Raw genomic sequence first — 19,370 nt, 5'->3', positions numbered from 1 at the left:
TTCTGCTCAGAACTCCTACATGGCAAGCGAGCCCAAGGTGATCAGATGAAACTTTTCAAGGACACCTTCAAAGCCTCCTTGATAAAAATGCAGCATCCCCACTGATACCTAGGAGCCCTTGGCTAAATTCCACCCTAAATGGAGGAAGTACATCCGGGAGGGTGCTGAGCACCTCGAGTCTCATCACTGAGAGCATGCAGAAACCAAGCGTAGGAGCATACGGCAAACCAGTCCCACCCACCATTTCCTTCAATGACCGGCTGTCTCACCTGTGACAGAGACTGTAATTCCCGTATTGGAATGTTTAGTCACCTAAGAACTCACCTTTAGAGTGTAAGCAAGTCTTCCTTGATTTTGAGGGACTGCCTATGATGATGATAATGTGTACCTAACCTGTGTTGTGCTTGTCCTGTGAATTTTTGGATTGGCTGTTTTGAAAGACGTTTACCCTGCATTTAAATTATGCTGTACTTGCCCTGGGAATGTTTGATGGGACAGTGTAGAGGGAGCTTCACTCTGTCTCTAACCCCTGCTGTAACTGCTACCGGTACGCTTGCGGCCTTCTGTAAGAGGTCGGCACTGGAGGGACTGGAGTGCATCGTCACCTCGAGCAACCAAATTTTAATTTGATTTAAGTTTATCATCTAAAGTTTAATTAGTTTATTTTGTTGGTTATAGTGCCCTCCTCCCTTTAATCAGGGGCATTTGATTTACAGATTAACAACAAAATAGTTGCGTTGTACCTGCCCTGGGATTGTTTCTTGGGACTGTGCAGAGGGAGCTTTATTCTTTATTTAACCCGTGCTGTACATGCCCTGGGAATACCTGGTGGGACAGAGTGCAGGGACCCTTACTGTGTATTTAACATGTGCTGTACCTGCCCTGGGAGTGTTTGATGAAAGTCAGCGTACAGCAAGCTTTAAATTGTAACTAACCCGTGCTGTACCATCCCTGGGATTGTTTCGGACAGTACAGAGGGAGCTTCACTCTGTATATAACCCTTGCAGTATGTGGCCCACTCCTGCTCCTGTTTGTCATGGTCTTATCTACCCAGCATGCCCTACGGGGGAAAATGTGCTGCATCCAGTCTGCAGGAGCTCAGTGCGCAGGCGCGGGCCGTGCGTGTAATGGCGGAGACGACGTGTTTTGGACAGGCTCCTAAGGACTCTATTTTTCAGCGGGACGGAGCGGGGTAAGGGACCAGCGGGGAGCGGGGGAGGCTTTATAAACAACCCGTGCCCGCCGCAAGCCCGCAATAATAACCGGATTATCGGCGGATGCAGCTTCGGGGCTTTCTCCCGGTCACAGGCCCAGGCGAACGGCAGCCATCTTTGTACAGGAAGTCAGGTTCAGCGCTTCGCCATCTTGATTCAGTGAGTAGCACAGCGCATGCGCGGCCATCTTGGTGCAGGAACAAAGTGAATGATGTCAGTGTCTGGAACTGAACCCAGCCAGAGTCAGCACCTTCAGGGGAGGGGAACCAGTGAGTGTAGAACTGAACCCAGCCAGAGTCAGTACCTTCAGGGGAGGGGAACCAGTGAGTGTAGAACTGAACCCAGCCAGAGTCAGTACCTTCAGGGGAGGGGAACCAGAGAGTGTAGAACTGAACCCAGCCAGAGTCAGCACCTTCAGGGGAGGGGAACCAGTGAGTGTAGAACTGAACCCAGCCAGAGTCAGTACCTTCAGGGGAGGGGAACCAGTGAGTGTAGAACTGAACCCAGCCAGAGTCAGTACCTTCAGGGGAGGGGAACCAGTGAGTGTAGAACTGAACCCAGCCAGAGTCAGTACCTTCAGGGGAGGGGAACCAGTGAGTGCAGAACTGAACCCAGCCAGAGTCAGTACCTTCAGGGGAGGGGAACCAGTGAGTGCAGAACTGAACCCAGCCAGAGTCTGCACCTTCAGGGACCAGTGATTGATTGGTGCCCCGGCCCCGCCCCCCCGCCACTGATTGTCGCGGAGCAGGACGCTGGGTGGGCTGGTGCCCCGCGCCGCCTCGCCATTGGCTGCGGGCTGAGTGTTGCGGTTGGGGGGTTTGTTGGGGGGCTCCGCTCGCAGCCTTTGAGCTCGGGGCCCAGGTGAGGCGGGGCTGAGTTGTGCGCAGGCGCGGGGCCAGCCTATTGTGGGAGATTAGCTGCCGACGGGCGACGTTTCCCCCCCCCCAGCCACGGAGGATGGATGAGCAGCCCGGGCAGTGCGCCCAGCCTCGCGCGCGGGCTGTGAGATTTGGGTGGCGGCTGTGGGGCACCTTCGGGCGGGGACGGGCCTTGGTTACTGTCGGGGATTGCCGGGAGTTCGGCCGCCAGCTTTGGGCAGCACGGGTCCGCCCGCCACGGGGAGCAGGGAGCAACAGGGGCGGGGCTTCCTCGACGTCACAATACTTTCCATTGTCCCACTGCAGGGCAGGGAGCATGCACGCCGGCCATCTTACTGCAGGGAGCAGGTGCAGGATGGGGACCAGTGACATGAACACATGAGAACATCAGAAATAGGAGATGAGTCGGCCCTTTGGCCCCTCGAGCCTGCCGCCATTCAATAAGATGATGGCTGCAGCATCTGGGGTGGTTCTCCTTGGAGCAGTGAAGGTGCAGGGCAGGTTTAACAGAGGTGCTCACAATCAGGAAGGCTTTAGATTGAGTCAGGGAACAGAGTGGTTCTGCTCACACAATCAGAGAATGGTTACAGCACGGAAGGCCATTCGGCCCATCGAACCCTTGCCTACTCCCCTCCCTTTCCCCCGGCCCTGCAAATGTTGTTTTTCAGATACTTATCCAACTTTTTTTTTTGAACGCTGTGATTGAGTCTGCCTCCACCACCCTTTCAGGCCGTGCTTTCCGGATCCTAACCACTCGCTGCGTAAAATAGATTTTTTTGATGTCACCTTTGGTTCTTTTGCCATTCACCTTAAATCCGTCTCCTCTGGTTCTCGACCCCTCCACCAATGGGAACAGTGTCTCTCTATCTACTCTGTCCGGACCCCTCATGATTTTGAACACTTCTATCAATTCTCCTCTCAACCTTCTCTGCTCCAAGGAGAACAACCCCAGCTTCTCCAGTCAATCCACGGAACTGAAATACCTCATCTCGTGAATCATTCTTGTCAATCTTTTCTGCACCCTCTCTCGGGCCTTCACATCCTAATGTGCAGTGCCCAGAATTGGACACAATGCTCCAGTTGAGACCGAACCAATTTTTAGAAAGGTTAATCATAACCTCCTTGCTTTTGTACTCTGTGATGCCCAGGATCCTGTAAGTTTTTTTAACTGCTTTCTCAACCTGTCCTGCCACCTTCAGTGATTTGTCCACATATACCCGCAGGTCTCACTGTTCATGCACCCCCTTTAGGATTGTACCCTTTAGTTTATATTGCCTCTCCTTGTTTATTTAATCATGCTTTTCTAATTTTATTTCTTAACTCAGATTCACGGCCTCATTTTATTTCTTCCTCCAAGCCTTTCACCTTAATCTGTCAGTGTCATGTTGGCGACTGGTGATTGATTGCTCTGGGAACCAACAGGAAGAGAGATCAGAGGCCGGAGGGCCCAGGGAGCAGTGTGTTCTGCAACCAATCGCGGTGCTTGAGGGGTGGATCCTGAGTCGGCCTATCAGGTGAGTCTGTGTGAATCCCTGTTAAACAATTCACCTTTTAAAAGTTAAATCGAGATTTCTTTTGTCAACAAAACAGTTTAACATCTGTCAGTATTTTATTTCTATTTGAGTTACTATTATGAGTTTCAGACACTTCAGTGCCAAGTGGACCAGGTGTTTCAAGGTCATTCATTTCCCTCTTTCCATATCGCTGCTAGTTGGAGGGACAGAGATTGATTTCCCCGCATCTTTAGCAGTTAAAGTAACATCCTTCCTGTTAATAGTGAGATGGGCGAGATGGCTGGTGGCATCAGCCTGTAAAATACTCATCCTCTTGTTCAAATCTCTCCAGGGTCTCACCCTTCCCGATCTCGGTAACCTCCTCCAGCCCACCAACCGTCTTAATATTTTTTTTTCTTTGGAACAGAGGAGGCTGAGGCAAGAACTTTAATGAGGTGTATAAAATTATGAGCGGCCTAGATAGAGTGGATAGGAATGACCTATTTCCCTTCGCAGAGGGGTCAGCAACAAACAAAACTTTTTAGCCAGTCTGTAGTAAGCCCAACAAGAGAGGGGAAATTTCTGGACTTAGTATTAGGTACTGAAGCTGGGCAGGTGGAAGGGGTATCAGTGGGAGAGCATTGGTGCTAGTGATCGTAATTCAGTTAGATTTAGGGTAGTTATGGAAAAGGACAAAGATAGACCAGCAATAAAAGTCCTCAACTGGGGAAAAGCCAATTTTACTAAGGTGATCTGTGATTTAGCCAAAGTGGACTGGAAACAGCTACTTGAAATGGTGAGAGATTGGGAAACGGTGTTTAGAGGGACCTTGGTGTCCTTGTACACGAATCACTGAAAGTTAATATGCAGGTACAGCAAGCAATGAAGAAACCAAATGGTATGTCGGCCTTTATTACAAGAGGATTTGAGGACAAGAGTAAACATAAGAACATAAGAAATAGGAACAGGAGTAGGCCGTACGGCCTCTCGAGCCTGCTCCGCCATTCAATAAGATCATGGCTGATCTGATCATGTACTCAGCTCCACTTACCCGCCCACTCCCCATAACCCCTTATCCCCTTATCGTTTAAGAAACTGTCTATTTCTGTCTTAAATTTATTTCATGTCCCAGCTTCCACAGCTCTCTGAGGCAGCGAGTTCCACAGATTTCCAACCCTCAGAGAAGAAATTCCTCTTTATCTCTGCTTTAAATGGGTGGCCCTTATTCTAAGATCATGCCCTCTAGTTCGAGTCTTCCCCATCAGTGGAATCATCCTCTCTGCATCCACCTTGTCAAGCACCCTCATAATCTTATACATTTCGATAAGATCACCTCTAATTCTTCTGAATTCCAATGAGTAGAGGCCCAAACTACTCAACCTTTCCTCATAAGTCAACGCCCTCATCCCCAGAATCAACCGAGTGAACCTTCTCTGAACGGGCTCTGAAGCAAGTAAATCCTTTCGTAAATATGGAAACCAAAACTGCATGCAGTATTCCAGGTGTGGCCTCACCAATACCTTATATAGCTGTAGCAAGACTTCCCTGCTTTTATACTCCATCCCCTTTGCAATAAAGGCCAAGATACCATTGGCCTTCCTGATCACTTGCTGTACCTGCATACTATCCTTTTGTGCTTCATACACAAGTGACCCCAGGTCCCACTGTACTGCAGCATTTTGTAATCTTTCTCCATTGAAATAATAACTTGCTCCTAGACATCTTACTGTAATTATATCAGGCCCTGGTGAGACTACACCTGGAGTATTGTGTACAGTTTGGCTGTTTACCTAAGGAAGGATGTACAGACCATTGAGGATGGTAACGAAGGTTCACCAGACTGAATCCTGGGATGGGGGGATTGTCCTGTGAGCAGAGATTGAGTAGACCAGGCCGATATTCTCTACAGTTTAGAAGAATGAAAGGTGATCTCATTGAAACATAGAAAACTCTTACAGGGCTTGACAGTGTAGCTCAGGGGTGTCAAACATACGGCCCGTGGGCAGGACACGGCCCCCCCAAGCCCCTTCCTCTGGCCCGCCATGTGTTTTAATTTATACACCCCCCACACCCGATCTTTCGCTTGCTGACTGGAACACAACCTGAATTTGTCGGCCGTCATGGAACAGGAGGAGGGCGGTGGAGGCACGGGGAAGGTCAGTCGGTGTCCACGGGGAGCAATTCTGGGACAACGAGGGCTCTCACACGGACTGTCAATGGGAGATAAGCTTTGAGTGAGGCAGTGAGTGGATAAATACCAAGAGAGAGGGGGAGGAGTGTCACTGGAACTCCAGGTGATTTAACAGATGATGGGGGTTAGTGCAGGGTAGGTAGTGAGGGGGTTGTGTTCCTGCACTTCTCCCCCCTCCTCGGCCCCAGTGAGGCGCTGATTTAAAATTCTCAGCCTCCTGTTCAAATCCCTCAATCTCCCCTCCCCTCCCCTCCCCTCCCCTCCCCTCCCCTCCCCTCCCCTCCCCTCCCCTCCCCTCCCCTCCCCTCCCCTCCCCTCCCCTCCCCTCCCCACCCTATCCCATCTCTGTAACCTCCTCCAGCCCCTCCCCATCTCTGTAACCTCCTCAGCCCTACAACCCTCCCTATCTCTGTAACCTCCTCCAGCCCTGCACCCCTCCCTATCTCTCTCAACCTCCTCCAGCACCGACACCTCTCATATCTCTCTAAACCTCCTCCAGCCCCAAAACCCCACCACTACATCCCTCCCTATCTCTCGAACCTCCTCCTGCCCTACATCCCTCCCTATCTCTAAACCTCCTCCAGCCCCAAAACCCCACCACTACATCCCTCCCTATCTCTCGAACCTCCTCCTGCCCTACATCCCTCCCTATCTCTCTAACCCTCCTCCAGCCCCTACACCCCTCCATATCTCTAACCCTATCCACCTCCGTATCTCTGTAACCTCCTCCAGCCCTACACCCCTTGCTATCTCTCTAACCTCCCCCTGCCCCTACATCCCTCCCTACGTCTGCAACCCCCTCCAGCACGACAACCCTCCCCCTCTGTAACCTCCTCCAGCATTACACACCTTGGTATCTCTCCAACCTACTCCAGCACCTACATACCTCCCTATCTCTAACCTCCTCCAGCACCTACATACCTCCCTATCTCTGTTATCTCCTCCAGCCCGTACAACCCTCCCCATGTTTGTACTCTCCTCCAATCACTGCACCCCTCCCGATCTCTGAAACCTCCTCGAGCCCCTAGACCCTTCCTTATCTCTGCAATCTCCTTCAGACCTACACCTCTCCCTATTTCTGTAACCTCCACCAGCCCATACACCCCTCCCTACCTGAAATCTCCTCCATCCCTTACATCTCTCCCTATCTCTATAACCTCCTCCAGCCCCTACACCTCTCCCTATCTGTAACCTCCTCCAGCCGCTACACCCCTCCCTATCTCTGTAACCTCCTCCGGACCCTACACCCCTCCCTATCTCTGTAACCTCCTCCAGACCCTACACTCCTCCCCATCTGTAACCACCTCCAGTGCAACACATCTCCACATCTCTCTAACCTCCTCCAGCCCCTACACCCATCCCTATCGCTGTAATCTTCAGAACCTACACAGCTCCCTATCTCTGTAACCTCCTCCAGCACTAGACCCCTCCCTATCTCTCTAACCTCCAGACACTACACCCATCGCTATCTCTGTAACCTGCTCCAGCCCATACAACCCTCCCTATCTCTGTAACCTCCTCTAGCCCTAAACCCCTCCCTATCTCTAACTTCCTCCAGACCGACACCCCTCGCTATCTCTGTAACCTCCTCCAATCCTACACCCCTCCTTATCTCTAACCTCCTCCAGCCTAAACCCCTCATCTCTGTAACCTCCTCCAGCCCCTACACCACTCCCTATCTCTGTAACCTCCAGCCCCTACACCCCTCCCTATCTCTGCAGCCTCCTTCAGCACTACACCTCTTCCTATCCGTGTAACCTCCTCCAGCCCTTACACCACTCCCTATCTCTAACCTCCTCGATCCCCTACAACGTTCCAATCTCTGCAACCACCTCCAGCCCCGACAACCCTCCCTATCCTTTGTAACAACCTCCAGCCCCTACAACCCTCCCTATCTCTGTGCTCCTCCAGCCCTACTCTCCTCCATATCCTTCTAACCTCCTCCTGCCCTACACTCCTCCATATCTCTCTAACCTCCTCCTGCCCCTACACCCCTCCCTATCTCTGTAACCTCCTCCAGCCCCTACACCCCTCCATATCTCTGCAACCTCTTCCAGCACCTGCTTATTTCTGTAACCTCCTCCAAACCTACATCCCTCCTTATCTCGAACCGCCTCCAGCCCTGACCCCTTCCCTATCTCTAATTTCCTCCAGCCCCTACACCCCTCCCTTTCTCTGTAACCTCCTCCTGCCCCTACACCCCTACCTTTCTCTGTGACCTCCTCCTGCCCCTACAGCCCTCCCTATCTCTGTAACCTCCTCCAGACCAGATACCAGTCCCGATCTCCAACCTGCTCCAGCCCCTAAACCCCTCCCTATCTCTGTAACCACCTCCAGCCCGACAAGCCTCCCTTTCTCTGTAACCTCCTCCAGCCCGATACCACTCCCTATCTGTGTAACCTCCTCCAGCCCTATACCCCTCCCTATCTCTAACCTCCGAGCCCCTACAACCCTCCCAATCTTGCAACCGACTCCAGCCCCTACACCCCTTCCTCTCTCTGTTACCTACAGCCCCTACACCCTTCCATATCTCAGTAACCTACAGCCCCTACACCCTTCCCTATCTCTGAAATCTCCTCCAGCCCTCCACCCCTCCCTATCTCCATAACCACCTCCAATACCAGAACCTTCCCTATCTCTGCATTCTCCTCCAGCCCCTTCCTATCTCTGTAACCTCATCCCCACTGCACACCTCCCGATCTCTGTAACCAGCTGCAGCCCTACAATCCTCCCTATCTCTGTAGTCTCCTCCAGACCCGACAAACATCTCTCTCTCTAACCTCCTCCAGCCCTTACACTCAGCCTGTTCTCAAAAACCTTCTCCAGCCCTAAACCCCTCCCTATCTCTGTAACCTCCAGGCCCTACATCCCTCCCTCACTGTAAGCTCCTCCAGCCCTAAACCCTGCCCTATCTCTAACCTCCTGCAGGTCCTACACATCTCCCTATCTCTGTAACACCCTCCAGCACTACAATCCTCCCCCTCTGTAACCTCCTCCAGCACTAGACCCCTCCCCCTCTGTAACCTCTTTCAGCTTTTACACCCTCCCGATCCCTCTAACCTCCTCCAGCACCTACACACCTCTCCATCTCTCTAACCTCCTCCAGCCCGACACCCCTCTGTATCTCTGACCTTCCCCTTCCCACTGCCCCCCCCCCTTTACAGTTGAGCCACCCATGATGCCTTGGACTTGGCTCTGGCTGTACTCCCTGAGGAACCACCAGTACAGAAAGTGAGATGCACTGAGAGGTATCCTGCACTACCTGCCTGGTCCTCCATGTCTGTCTGGGCAGTCACCCATTCCCTCTCTGCCTGCACACTCTTCTGCTGCGAGGTGACGACCTCCTGAAAGGTGCTATCCACGTAGCGCTCAGCCTCGCGGATGCAGTGACACTCGCTGCTGCTCAAGCTCACAAACCCCATGCTCAAGCATGCCTCCCCCAGCTGAAGTGCCTTACCCCAGTCCCAGTATATGCCTTACCTCAGTCATGTTTTTCGGCACCACCTGCATGGAATGATTTGGGCTTAGAGGGGGCGGGCCAGGACACGGGGCGGGGCTTGTCGCCTGTCCATCAGAAAAGTGCAGAACAAATAGTTCCCTGCGTTAATAAACCCCGGGGGGGTCACGCAGCCCGAGCGCGGGCAAAGACTCGAGAGACAACACTCCGCACCATCCGCTACACACACACCCGGGCTCGGTCCCAGGCCCCGAATCACAGGCCGCAGGCCCAGTGTTTGCAACCCGGTTCCAGCCTGGGCATACGCTATTGTGCCAGCCTGTGCTCACGCTATTGGGCAGCACAAAAGACCCAGGGTCCAGCGTAATACAAACGGAGACAGGGTCCGGCATAATACAAACGGAGACAAGGCCTAGTTTTACACTGTAAACAAGTATTTAATAACTGAAACAGCGTTTTTGCAATAATAACTGAAAGTGTGACACTATCCCCTCTAAAAGAAGCCTTTAACACTTTAACAATTCCAGAAATACACTCTATAGAATACAACAGAGACATGATCTATAGTTATAATAATAGAGCTGTGCACTAGAACTGGAACTACAGGGGCAGGTTATTTTCAGGTCTAGTGTAACAATTCCAGAGACAGGGTCCGGAGTAATAACAGCAAATGCATGGCCCACTGTGAGAGTAACAAAGACAGTGTTTGATCCAATAATAACAGAGGCAGACTCGAGTGTAATAGTGAACACAATGCTGGATCGAGTGTGATGGTCTCACAGGCAGTGTCCAGTGCAACAAAACAAAGATTGGGTCTCCTCTAATAGTGTGTGCAAGTCGGGGCCTATTGCTACAACCTCATTCACCCATCCCCCTGTGCTCACTGACCTAAGTTGGCTCCTGGTTAAGCAACGCCTCGATTTTAAAACTCTAATCTTTGGTTTCAAAACTCTCCCTGGCCTCGCCCCTCCCTATTTCTGTAAACTCTTACAGCCCCACCACCCTCCGAGTTTCTGCACTCCTCCAAATCTGTCCTTGCCCTTCCCTGATTTTAATCGCCCCACCATTGGTGGCCGTGTCTTCAGCTGCCGAAGCTCTAAGCTCTGGAATTCCCCCTAAACCTCCACCTCCTCTTTCAAGGTTCTTTTTAAAAACTACCTCTTCAATCAACCTTTTGGGAATCTGTCCTGATATCTTTCTCTGGCTCTGTGTCAAAAATGTTTTCTTATTGATATCGATCGTGTTAAGCACAGTGAGATGTTTCATTGCATTAAAGGCGCTATATTAATGTAAGTTCTGGTTGTTTTCTTGTTGTAACAAATGCTTTGCCGAATGTCTGATAACAGAGTCAAGGCCCACTGCAGTATGAATGTGTGGGTCAGTGTAATAACACCGGCACGGTCTAGTGTAACGGGAACAGGGAACAGACCCTGTCAGCCTTTGCTCAGTGGTAGCACTCTCGGCCGAGTGAGGGTTCAATTCCTAATCCAGAGCCCGAGCACATCATCTAGGCCCAGACTCCAGGTGTCAGTACAGAGGGAGTGCTGCACTGTCAGAGGTGCCGTCTTTCAGGTGAGACACTAAACCGATGCCCTGTCTAAATTTTAAGTTGGATGTAAAAGATCCCACGGCCACGATTCAGAGGAAGAACAGGCGGAGTTCACCCCGGTGTCCTAGGTAATGTGTATCCCTCAACTTACATCACTGAGAACGGATTGTCTTGTCATCATTACATGGCTGTTTGTGGGATCCTGCTGTGCACAAATTGGCTGCTGCATTTCCCACATTACATCCCCCCCCTCGCTCCTTCCTGTCTTGAATTGCCTTCACTGTCATGGAAACTGACAATTGGAACCGGTCAGGATTTGAACGATATTTACAACAGATTCGAGATGTTCTGAGAGTCGGTATCTTTCTCTCTTCTGCCCACTCGAGGAGTTAGATGACCAACTTTCTCCTGTGAATATAGAGCTGGAGTATTGGGTCATGATGTATTCACTCGTTCATCCTGTTGACTCTAAATATTGAGTGTGGTGGTTTCAGACACCAGATAATCAAGCTCAGAACAACAGATTGACTTTTACTGACGTTATTAACAGCACTGCAAACATACAGACAGTCTAGTTACCGGATCCAGAGAACAGGGATAATGGAGTGGGTTCCCAGGGCTCCTCTCCCCAGGTGTGTCTAACAAGCTGTGGTTACACTGGCGATATTTATACTGAACTGGTTTGCTACATTCCAGATCTGACGCTGCTCAAACCATAACCACAAGGATATCGGTGCATGGTTCTGCCTGTAACCACAGGGCTGTGTCACTGCCACACACAGATACCGTTTCCTTGTTTCACATCTCCATACAAACACCATCACTTCACACATCCCCTTTCTACACAATTACAGCCGACATGAGCAAGGACATGAGCCACATTAAAATGCACAAACATTTCATAATAGCAAAGGTTAAACTGGGATAAATGTTCAGTTATTTTCTGTTCAGGCAAAATACAGAACAATCCAGCAGCTCACCAGCACCTTTACAGCATCTCATCGGCCGACAGGATTTCATTGAGTCGGGGCCGTCTGGGGGAGGTGGGGGGGCTGCCTGGAGGGGAGGGGCTATCTGGGGGGGAGAGGGGTTGTCTATGCGGAGGGGGGGGGGGTGGAAGAGTGGACATTGGGGGAGAGTGGAGGAGGCGCGGTCCGAGAGGAGGGGGGTGAGGGGAGGAGGGGCGGGAGAGGGGAGGAGGGCGGGAGAGGGGAGGAGGGGCGGTCCGGGAGGAGGGGGGGAGAGGGGAGGTGGGGCGGTCCGGGAGGAGGGGGAGGGGTTTGGGAGGATCGAGCTGGTGCAGGGTCACAGCCCAGCGGGTAGGTGATTGGCTGGTGGTTTGGTAAATCTTTTTCTTTTGCTTTTCAGTAGGAAACCTTTGGCATTGTTGTAAGTCAGATCTGCCAGTCAATATATGTGAACTTTATTATCTAAAGAGAGCCAGTTAATGAAATCAGCGGATTGCTGAGTAGTTGCTGGGTGTATTTCTCTAAGGTTTAGAGTTTAGTTCTACTTGATAGTTGTGAGTGTAACTAGAGGGATGACAGGACAGCTCAGTCCCGTGGATTACACATCCTGTGGCATGTGGGAAATCCTGGAAGCTTCACACAGCCGGGACGACCACATGTGCAGGAGGTGTCTCCAGCTGCACCAACTCCAGCTCCGCGTTTTGGAGCTTGAGCGGCGGCTGGAGTCACTGCAGTGCATCCATGAGACTGAGAGCTACGGGGATCTCACGTTTCTAGAGGTGGTCACCCTGCAGCTTAAGAATGTGCAGGTAGATAGGGATTGGGTGACCCCTGGACAGAAGAGGAGGACTAGGCAGGTAGTGCAGGATTCCCCTGAGTCCATCTCATTCTCCAACCGGTTCTCTCTTCTGAGTACCGGTGAGGGCGATGGTGGCTCTGGGGAGTGAGCCAGAGACAAATCCACGGCACCACGGGTGTCTCAGCTGCACGGGGGGGAGGAAGAAGAATGGAAGATCTATAGTGGTAGGGGATTCAATAGTCGGGGAGCAGACAGGTGTTTCTGCGGCCACAGACGTGACTCCAGGATGGTATGTTGCCTCCCTGGTGCCAGAGTCAAGGATGTCACTGAGCAGCTGCAGGGCATTCTGGGGGGAGAGGGTGAACAGCCGGAGGTTGTGGTCCACATCGGGACCAATGACATGGGTAGAGGAAACTAACAATATTCCGATAGTGGATAGTCAAGAGGCTGTAGGGTGGGGGAGGAACGTAACACAATTACAATCACTAAGGAGGTGGTACTCAGTAAGATAATGGGACTGAAGACAGATAAATCCCCTGGACCTGATGGATTACATCCTCGGGTCTTAAGAGAAGTAGCGGTGGGGATTGTGGATGCATTGGTTGTAATTTACCAAAATTCTCTGGATTCTGGGGAGGTCCCAGCAGATTGGAAAATTGCAAATGTAACGCCCCTTTTTAAAAAAGGCGGCAGACAAAAAGCAGGAAACTACAGACCAGTTAGTCTAAAATCTGTGGTTGGGAAAATGTTGGAGTCCATTATTAAAATAGCAATTGTAGGACATTTGGAAAAGCAAAATTCAGTCAGGCTGAGTCAGCATGGATTTATGAAGGGAAGTCATGTTTGACAAATTTGCTGGAGTTCTTTGAGGAAGAAACAAACAGGATGGATAAAGGGGAACCAGTGGATGTGGTGTATTTGAATTTCCAGAAGGCATTTGACAATGTGCCAAGTAAAAGGTTACTGCACAAGATAAGAGTTCACGGGGTTGGGGGTAATAATTTAGCATAAATAGAGGATTGGCTAACGAACAGAAAACCGAGAGTCGGGATAAATGGTTCAATCTCTGGTTGGCAACCAGTAACTAATGGGGTGTCGCAGGGATCAGTGATGGGACCCCAACTATTTAGAATCTATATTAACGACTTGGAAGAAGGGACCGAGTGTAATGTTGCCAAGTTTGCTGATGATACAAAGATCGGAGGAAAAGCAATGTGTGTGGAGGACACACAAAATCTGCAAAAGGACATAGGCAGGCTAAGTGAGTGAGCAAACATTTGTCAGATGGTGTATAATGTTGGAAAGTGTGAGGTCCTGCACTTTGGCAGAAAACAATCGAAGAGCAAGTTATTATTTAAATGGAGAAAGATTGCAAAGTGCCACAGTACAACGGGATCTGGGGGTACTTGTGCATGAAACAAGGATAGTATGCAGGTACAGCAAGTGATCAGGAAGGCCAATGGTATCTTGGCATTTATTGCAAAGGGGATGGAGTATAAAAGCAGGGAAGTCTTGCTACAGCTATATAAGGAATCGGTGAGGCCACACCTGGAATACTGCGTGCAGGTTTGGTTTCCATATTTACGAAAGGATATACTTGCTTTGGGGGCAGTTCAGAGAAGGTTCACTCAGTTGGTTCCAGGGACGAGGGGGTTGACTTATGAGGAAAGGTTGAGTAGGTTGGGCCTCTACTCATTGGAATTCAGAAGAATGAGAGATGATGTTATCGAAACGCATAAGATTATGAGGGGGCTTGACAAGGTGGATGCAGAGAGGATGTTTCCACTGATGGGGGAGACTAGAACTAGGGGACATAATCTTAGAATAAGGGGCAGCCCATTTAAAACTGAGATGAGAAGGAATCTCTCTGAGGGTTGTAAATCTGTGGAATTCACTGCCTCAGAGAGCTGTGGAAGCTGGGACATTGAATACATTTAAGACCGAAATAGACAGTTTCTTAAATAAGGGGATAAGGGATTATGGGGAGCGGACAGGGAAGTGGAACTGAGTCCATGATTGGATCAGCCATGATGGTGTTAAATGGCGGAGCAGGCTCGAGGGGCCGAATGGCCCACTGTTGCTCCTATTTCTGATGTTCTAACCCGTCCAAGATGTCGGCCAGTGACCCCGCTGACCCGGGCCTGTCACCACGGGGCAAACCCGGGGTCTCTGGGCTGTGATTGGGGCTTGGGGCCTACAGCAGGTGTTTGACGTTCACCCGCCCACTCGTGGCTCCAATTCCTGCCCCGCACCGACAGTCGACTGTCTCCTGTCCGACATCATCCGGGCTCCACCAACTGTGGCCGCCGCTGCCCGTCATGCTCAGTGCGGGAGATCCGGGCCCAGCCCCGCCCACTGGGGGGGCAAGCCCTGCCCCTCGCTCACTCCGATTGGTTGGAGGACCAACCGCTCGCTCAGTCTTCCAGCCCCGCCCCTCGCTCTTCCTATTGGCCCAGAGCTGGCCTTGCCAGTGACACCCATATCCCATGTTCCATGAACAAATAAAAAAACAGGTCAGCTTTGTTTCAAACGCACAGTTGAGTATTTGTTTCTAATTGATGTCCTGTTACCGACTGTTCAATTTTGGGACCTTTTCTCCTTTCTAACTCTGGATTATTTCAGTTCTCATACCTTCGGTTACTCTCAGGGATAAGTGCCAGTTCCCCATACCTTCCAGAGTCCCTCTCCGAGCTTTGGTATCAAGGGAAGGTGTCTGTAACACACCCGGGATCACTAAACACAAAACCCAGTCTGTGAATCACTTTCAGATACTGGACTTAGCGTGTGCCCCACAGCATCTCTCTCACCTTCGATGTGTGAATGGAGCATCACACCTGCAAACCTGGTTTTAAATTTAAATGCACTCAGCAAATGTACTTAATGAAAGCCTGTCGGCCGATGAGACGCTGTAAAGGTGCTGGTGAGCTGCTGGATTGTTCTGCATTTTGCCTGAACAGAAAATAACTGAACATTTATCCAAGTTTAACCTTTGCTATTATGAAATGTTTGTGTAGTTGAATGTGGCTCATGTCCTTGCTCATGTCGGCTGTAATTGTGTAGAAAGGGGATGTGTGAAGTGATGGTGTTTGTATGGAGATGTGAAACAAGGAAACGGTATCTGTGTGTGACAGTGACATAGCCTGTGGTCACAGGCAGAACCATGCACCGATATCCTTGTGGTTATGGTTTGAGCAGCGTCAGATCTGGAATGTAGCAAACCAGTTCAGTATAAATATCGCCAGTGTATCCGCAGCTTGTTAGACACACCTGGGGAGAGGAGCCCTGGGAACCCACTCCACTATCCCTGTTCTCCGGATCCGGTAACTATACTGTCTGTATGTTTGCATTGCTGTTAATAACGTCAGTAAAAGTCAGTCTGTTGTTCTGAGCTTGATTATCTGGTGTCTGAAACCACAAGACTCAATATTTAGAGTCAACAGGATGAACTAGTGAATACATCACGACCCAATACTCCAGCTCTATATTCACAGGAGAAAGTTGGTCATCTAACTCCTCAAGTTGGCAGAATAGAGAAAGATACTGACTCTCAGAACATCTCGAATCTGTTGTAAATATCTTTCAAATTCTGACCGGTTCCAATTGTCAGTTTCCATTACAGTGAAGGCAATTCAAGACACAAGAGGGGCCGGGAGTAGGGGTGAAGAAGGGGTTGGGGTGAGGGGGGTTGGAGAGTAGGGGTGAAGGAGGGGTTGGGGTGAGTGGGGTTGGAGGGTAGGGGTGAAGGAGGGGTTGGGGTGAGTGGGGTTGGAGGGTAGGGGTGAAGGAGGGGTTGGGGTGAGTGGGGTTGGAGGGTAGGGGTGAAGGAGGGGTTGGGGTGAGTGGGGTTGGAGGGTAGGGGTGAAGGAGGGGTTGGGGTGAGGAGGGTTGGAGGGTAGGGGTGAAGGAGGGGTTGGGGTGAGGAGTTGGAGAGTAGGGGTGAAGGAGGGGTTGGGGTGAGGGGTTGGAGAGTAGGGGTGAAGGAGGGGTTGGGGTGAGGGGGGTTGGAGAGTAGGGGTGAAGGAGGGGTTGGGGTGAGGGGGGTTGGAGAGTAGGGGTGAAGGAGGGGTTGGGGTGAGGGGGGTTGGAGAGTAGGGGTGAAGGAGGGGTTGGGGTGAGGGGGGTTGGAGAGTAGGGGTGAAGGAGGGGTTGGGGTGAGGGGGGTTGGAGAGTAGGGGTGAAGGAGGGGTTGGGGTGAGGGGGGTTGGAGAGTAGGGGTGAAGGAGGGGTTGGGGTGAGGGGGGTTGGAGAGTAGGGGTGAAGGAGGGGTTGGGGTGAGGGGGGTTGGAGAGTAGGGGTGAAGGAGGGGTTGGGGTGAGGGGGTTTTGGGGAGGAGATGTAATGTAGGAAATGCAGCAGCCTATTTGTGCACAGCAGGATCCCACAAACAGCCATGTAATGATGACAAGACAATCCGTTCTCAGAGATGTAAGTTGAGGGATACACATTACCCAGGACACCGGGGTGAACTCCGCCTGTTCTTCCTCTGAATCGTGGCCGTGGGATCTTTTACACCCAACTTAAAATCTAGACAGGGCATCGGTTTAATATCTCACCTGAAAGACGGCACCTCTGACAGTGCAGCACTCCCTCTGTACTGACACCTGGAGTCTGGGCCTAGATGATGTGCTCGGGCTCTGGATTGGGAATTGAACCCTCACTCGGCCGAGAGTGCTACCATTGAGCCAAGGCTGACAGGGTCTGTTCCCTGTTCCCGTTACACTAGACCGTGCCGGTGTTATTACACTGACCCACACATTCATACTGCAGTGGGCCTTGACTCTCTTATCACACATTCGGCAAAGCATTTGTTACAACAAGAAAACAACCAGAACTTACATTAATATAGCGCCTTTAATGCAATGAAACATCTCACGGTGCTTAACACGATCGATATCAATAAGAAAACATTTTTGACACAGAGCCACAGAGAAAGATATCAGGACAGATTCCCAAAAGGTTGATTGAAGAGGTAGTTTTTAAAAAGAACCTTGAAAGAGGAGGTGGAGGTTTAGGGGGAATTCCAGAGCTTAGAGCTTCAGCAGCTGAAGACACGGCCACCAATGGTGGGGCTATTAAAATCAGGGATGGGCAAGGACAGATTTGGAGGAGTGCAGAAACTCGGAGGGTGGTGGGGCTGTAAGAGTTTACAGAGATAGGGAGGGGCGAGGCCATGGAGAGTTTTGAAACCAAAGATTAGAATTTTAAAATCGAGGCGTTGCTTAACCGGGAGCCAATGTAGGTCAGTGAGCACAGGGGGATGGGTGAATGAGGTTATAGCAATACGCCCTGACTTGCACACACTATTAGAGGAGACCCAATCTTTGTTTTGTTGCACTGGACACTGCCTGTGTGACCATCACAGTCGATCCAGCATTGTGTTCAGTATTACACTAGAGTCTGCCTCTGTTATTATTGGATCAAACACTGTCTTTGTTACTCTCACAGTGGGCCATGCATTTGCTGTTATTACTCCGGACCCTGTCTCTGGAATTGTTACACTAGACCTGAAAATAACCTGCCCCTGTAGTTCCAGTTCTAGTGCACACCTCTATTATTATAACTATAGATCATGTCTCTGTTGTATTCTATAGAGTATGTTTCTGGTATTGTTAAAGTGTTAAAGGCTTCTGTTAGAGGGGATAGTGTCACACTTTCAGTTATTATTGCAAAAACGCTGTTTCAGTTATTAAATACTTGTTTACAGTGTAAAACTATGCCACACCCTGTCTCCGTTTGTATTACGCCGGACCCTGTCTCCGTTTGTATTACGCCGGACCCTGTCTCCGTTTGTATTACGCCGGACCCTGTCTCCGTTTGAATTACGCCGGACCCTGTCTCCGTTTGAATTACGCTGGACCCTGGGTCTTTTGTGCTGCCCAATAGCGTGAGCCCAGGCTGGCCCAATAGCGTATGCCCAGGTTGGAACCAGGGCTGCAAACACTGGGCCTGCGGCCTGTGATTCGGGGCTTGGGACCGAGCCCGTGTGTGTGTGTAACGGATGGTGCGGAGTGTTGTCTCTCGAGCCTGGGCCCGCGCTCGGGCTGCGTGACCTCCCGGGGTTTATTAACGCAGGGAACTATTTGTTCTGCACTTTTCTGATGGACAGGCGACAAGCCCCGCCCCGTGTCATGGCCCGACCCCTCTAAACCCAAATCATTCCATGCAGGTGGTGCCGAGAAACAGGACTGGGGTAAGGCATATACTGGAACTGGGGTAAGGCACTTCCGCTGGGGGAGGCATGCTTGAGCATGGGGTTTGTGAGCTTGAGCAGCAGCGAGTGTCACTGCATCCGCGAGGCTGAGAGCTACGTGGATAGCACCTTTCAGGGGGTCGTCACCTCGCAGCAGAAGAGTGTGCAGGCAGAGAGGGAATGGGTGACTGCCCAGACAGACATGGAGGACCAGGCAGATAGTGCAGGACACCTCTCAGTGCATCTCACTCTCTGTACTGGTGGTTCCTCAGGGAGTACAGCCAGAGCCAAGTCCAAGGCATCATGGGTGGCTCAACTGTAAAGGGGGGGGCAGTAGGAAGGGGAAGGTCAGAGATACAGAGGGGTGTCGGGCTGGAGGAGGTTAGAGAGATCGGGAGGGTGTAAAAGCTGAAAGAGGTTACAGAGGGGGAGGGGTCTAGTGCTGGAGGAGGTTACAGAGGGGGAGGATTGTAGTGCTGGAGGGTGTTAGAGATAGGGAGATGTGTAGGACCTGCAGGAGGTTAGAGATAGGGCGGGGTTTAGGGCTGGAGGAGATTACAGTGAGGGAGGGATGTAGGGGCTGGAGGTTACAGAGATAGGGAGGGGTTTAGGGCTGGAGAAGGTTTTCAAG

Source organism: Pristiophorus japonicus, chromosome 23, assembly GCF_044704955.1.
Source record: "Pristiophorus japonicus isolate sPriJap1 chromosome 23, sPriJap1.hap1, whole genome shotgun sequence".
Lineage (NCBI taxonomy): Eukaryota > Metazoa > Chordata > Chondrichthyes > Pristiophoridae > Pristiophorus > Pristiophorus japonicus.
The sequence above is the reverse complement of the archived record's forward strand: the minus strand, read 5'-3'. Positions refer to the sequence as shown.